The 5,134-nt window shown below is 40.1% G+C and overlaps 1 non-coding gene across 1 annotated transcript; it reads right to left on the reverse strand.

The window, feature by feature from the left end:
• Nucleotides 1–2,261: 2,261 nt before the first annotated feature.
• LOC123752797 (5S ribosomal RNA) lies at nt 2,262–2,380 on the reverse strand. Its single transcript, XR_006772230.1, has one exon. It is a non-coding gene; the product is annotated as a 5S ribosomal RNA (ribosomal RNA).
• Between the last annotated feature and the right edge of the window lie 2,754 nt (nt 2,381–5,134).

Below are 5,134 nucleotides of genomic sequence, written 5' to 3' on the forward strand. Positions count from 1 at the left end.
AGGGGATATTCAGCATCACTTGGAATATTAACCAATCATATAAATCCAATATATATTTTATATTTTACTTTAAGCGAGGAATTCATATTCTATCAATTTTTAATCATACAAATGAACAAAAGCAATTCTTCACTAGACGTAATGAATGAATAAATGATCAAGGTTTTAATGTGTTTCATGAATATATATATATATATATATATATATATATATATATATATATATATATATATATATATATATATATATATATATATATATATATATATATATATATATAATATAATATATTATAATACTTGTGAACCAGAATATGTTTGAGCAGCAGCGATCGTGCCATTGGCCGAAGTGCAACAATTCAAATAATTTAAAGGGCCTGCTCGGGTATATAAGAGAGGCTGGGAGACTGGGGCCGGTGGTGGGTGATGGGTGATGAGTGATGGTGTGGTGTGGTGTGGTGTTGTTAAGAGTTGATTTACGGCCAGCCAGCCAGCTGCAGCCAAGGCAGGGCAGGGCAAGGCAAGGCAAGGCAAGGCAAGGCAATAACAGGACAGGACAGGCAAGGCAAGGCAAGGCAAGGCAAGGCAAGCAGGCGGGCGGGCGGGCGGGCGGGCGGGCGGGCAGCCAGCCAGCCAGCCAGCCACTCCCACTTTGTATTTATATGCATTCAATTTATATTCAAACATTATATATGTTAAGGGCCTAGTTTTAGTGTTTATTTTAAAAATGACAAACATCGAGTCGTTTTACCAGTCCTTTAGCGTTAACGGTGATGCATTTTAAAACTGAACAGAAATCACCTTTTCTGGATATATCAAATATCGAATCCGCTTAATGTGCCTACAATTCAATCATTCAAAAAATACATAATTTACATCATGCCTTTTCATAGAACAGACAATAAGATTTGAGACAATAAGAACTTTAGTTTTATAACTAAAGTTGCACAATTATACCAACTCTATGGTGGCTGGGTGGTAAGGTGTGTGGCTGGTGTTTTGGAAGTCGCGAGTTCAAACGACCCAATGGGAGTACTTTTTTTTTTTTTTATGCCATACAATCTTCCTAGTACTATTATGTAGGTGTGTGTGTGTGTGTTTTTATTCATTCTTTGGTTTTATAGATGACATACATATTGACTCCTTTTACCGGTCCTTAATTAGGCTCTGGGGAAGCAATGGTGGTGGTGGTGGTGCATTTAAAACTAAACCAAAAATCACCAGTTCTGGACGCGTCAAATATCATATCCGCTTAATGTGTCTACAACCTAATTACTTAAAACTACACTATTTAATTCATTCATATCATGTGCATATTGGTCATTATGCTCATACAACCGACATAACAATTTATTTTCATTATTAGAATCATACATTTCATCAAGTAATACAGATACAAAGAGATTTTCTTTCTGAGAAGACCGTTAGTATTGGCTGGCTGGCAGGCAGGCAGGCAGGCATTTGAGGGTTATTATTTCGCCTGTTGATTGGGGGGAGGGTTGATGTGTTAGGGGGTTTTCGGTTAGGTGTGGTGGTGGTGATTGGTGGTGATTGGTGAGTGGTGGTGATTGGTGGTGAGTAGTGGTGAGTAGTGGTGGTGGTGGTGGTGGTGGTGGTAGTGGTGGTAGTAGTAGGTGGGAGGGGGGGGGGGGGGGGGAAGGGGAATGATGGTCTGTGGATTCCTTCTCCGTACCCCTTACATATAAGCAAAAACATGCCTTCCTGTGGGTATAGAAACATTAACACAAATTATATCAGTAACTGATATTGTAGCCTTTTAAACAGAAAAGATTTGTACATACAAATACTTTTAAATTATCATTTATTTGTGGAAATGGCATTTACGTCATTAAATTGATACCTCAGCATCAAGTGTCCTGCAGTGGTCCAGTGGTAAAGTGTATATAAGTGATGCGTATTCTTGGAGTTGCGAGTTCAAACCCGGATTAAGCTATATATATATATATATATATATATATATATATATATATATATATATATATATATATATATATATATATATATATATATATATATAACATGTTTTGTTTTGGTTGTTTGTTTTTGTATAAAGCCTCACACACTATATTAAGCGAGTTTGTTTTAAACATGACATACATATTAATTCATTTTACCAGGCCTTATTCCACACAACTCCGTGAATTTCCCGTGGAGCCAGCCAGCAGCCAGCCAGCCAGCCAGCCAGCCAGCCATTCAAACAAAAACAAACGAAACAAAACAAAACAAAACAAAAAACATTATTGCCAACAGCATTTGGTGTTCCCAGGCGGTCACCCATCCAAGTACTAACCAAACCCAACGTTGCTTAACTTCGCTGATCGGACGAGAAGCGGTGTTCTCAACGTGGTATGGCCGTTGGCATGAGACTGCCTACACATTGTGGCTAATAACCAACTCTTTTTAGTCATCACGGCAGGATACGGACCTTCTTGTGGTGTCTTAATGGTAATTGTATCCTAACATATTTTTGTCTCCTTGGCATGGATATTTAACATCGTTTATTCAGTCTTGGGTTTATGTTCTTTCGCCATTTACAGACATTTTACATCTACCTACTTCCTCAGCCTACCCTGCCAATTTCTAATGAATTTGTGGATTTTCTTTTGTAATACATACATGTGTGTGCTCATCTGCTCTTCAGTTTTTATGATATTTGTCTCATCTGTCCTGCTTTATGATACTTTTACAAAGAACATGAACAAATGCTTCTATTTTAGAGAAGATATGGGATCCAGGTTTCGGAGCCGTAAAACCAACCGTCGTGATTGGTGGACGAGTTGCCAGGTTGCAGCTTCTGTACCGTGCCGGCACATAAATAGGTTCGGCTCAAGCGGCGGCAGCATCATTCCCCCGTGACTGTCTGAGCGTCTCTCATCACCTTGGTTATCTCATCATCATCATGGTAGAAGCAAAGCCTACCAAGAAGGCTGCGGCTGCTGCTGCTGTGGTGGCCACCACCAGGAAACCTCGCGTCCAGGTTGCTCACCCGAAAACTAGTCAAATGGTTCTAGCCGCGGTCGCAGCACTCAAAGACCGTAAGGGCTCGTCTCTACAAGCAATCAAGAAGTACGTTGTTGCCAACAACAAAGTCGAGGCTGCCAAGATCGCCATTTACATCCGAAGATTTCTCAAGAAAGCAGTGGCTGACGGCATTCTTGTTCAGACCAAGGGAAGTGGAGCTAGTGGATCATTCAAGCTGGCCGTAGCAGAGAAGAGGGCCGTTCTAACTCCCAAGAAAGCCACCACAACCAAGAAACCATCTACAGCAGCAAAGAAGGCCGTGGTAACTCCCAAGAAAGCCGCCACAAGCAACAAACCACCTACAGCCTTGAAAAAGAAGCAGCAGCAGCAGCAGCAGCTTGTTGTTGGGAACAAAAAGCCCAAAATAAAGAGAGCTTCAAAATCTCCCAAACCACCCAAGGCAAAGAAAGCTGTCAAGAAAACAACAAAGGCAAAATAAACGACGACATGCAAGCAGCATGAATACACATGACAATAAACATCCAGGCCTCCCCCCTCAGTGGAGGGGCCTCATATGATTCCAAAAAGAGTTTAGTTTTGTAGACAAATAAATCATTACTTTTGGGGTAGATTTACTCTGTATATTATATATATATATATATATATATATATATATATATATATATATATATATATATATATATATATATATATACACATACATGGGTGAGGTGATATGGTACCAAAGTTTTGGGTGAGGTGATTGACATTTACACAAGATAAAACACGAACCAATGGGAATAAAAACATAAGAATGGAAGTAACTGCAGAAGGCCTATTGGCCCATAACACAAGCACTTCCTCTTGATGCTTCTATATTGGTTCGGAGTCTTGAAGCTATAATATATATATATATATATATATATATATATATATATATATATATATATATATATATATATATATATATATATATATATATATATATATATATATGCACACAAAACTAAATAGTCTTGTTAGACAAATTGCCCCTATTAGAGGCAAGTTGACTAACAAGCCGAATGACTGCAATTGTTTTGAATTTGAGTTAAATCTAACATAGAAATGTAATCAAACCTAACCTAACCTATGCTAACCCAAGCTAAGCTAACCTAACCTAACCTAAGCTAACCCAAGCTAAGCTAAGCTAACCTAACCTAACCTAAGCTAAGCTAACCTAACCTAACCTAACCCAGCAATTCATGATCTTAATATAATACTGTTAATTGGATAAACCAATTTGGAAAGAAATGTTCGAAAATAACAAAATTAACTGTGCTTGTTAGGAAAATTGGGCCTTGCATACTTGTCCCAATAGTGTGGTTCTCGCTTTTAGGTACGACATAAACGTATACCTAAGTTGAGAGAGAAAAAGATTCGCACTCAAACATGCATATCGATTGCCAGTCCTGAATTCTGGGTAGATATTCGTGTCCTCCCTTTTCATTTACCATCATTTGGATACTATCAAAACAGCTCTGAGAAGGATAAAATGAATAAAACGGGTAGCTCACTCATGTAAAAAGGAAGAGTTGGGAAAGATCTCTCTCTCTCTCTCTCTCTCCCTCACCCCCCCCCCCCCACCACCACCAATGATCCTGCTCTGCTAGTATATAACGGAACAAACCTTCCCCCCCCCCCCCACCCCTCCCTCCCCAATCAGAGTCCCTTTAAGCATGCGAGGATAAAAAATAGATTTCATAAGACCCAATGTGCTAGCTGATATCAAAACAATTTATGTTATCGTCTATTAAGCCCTTCAGTAAAAAAGTATAGGGACCTAATTAGGTCCCGTTTTGAGGTGGTGGTGGGTGGAATCGATGGATTAGCCAAGCTCTTATCCGCCGAATCCGTAGAGGGTACGACCCTGGCGCTTCAGAGCGTACACCACGTCCATGGCAGTGACGGTCTTCCTCTTGGCGTGTTCCGTGTAGGTTACAGCATCACGGATGACGTTCTCGAGGAACACCTTCAGGACGCCACGGGTCTCTTCGTAGATGAGACCCGAAATACGCTTCACGCCGCCACGACGAGCTAAGCGACGAATAGCGGGCTTGGTGATGCCCTGGATGTTGTCACGTAGCACCTTACGATGACGCTTGGCGCCACCC

This window comes from Procambarus clarkii, unplaced genomic scaffold (assembly GCF_040958095.1).
Source record: "Procambarus clarkii isolate CNS0578487 unplaced genomic scaffold, FALCON_Pclarkii_2.0 HiC_scaffold_109, whole genome shotgun sequence".
NCBI classification, from domain to species: Eukaryota; Metazoa; Arthropoda; class Malacostraca; order Decapoda; family Cambaridae; genus Procambarus; species Procambarus clarkii.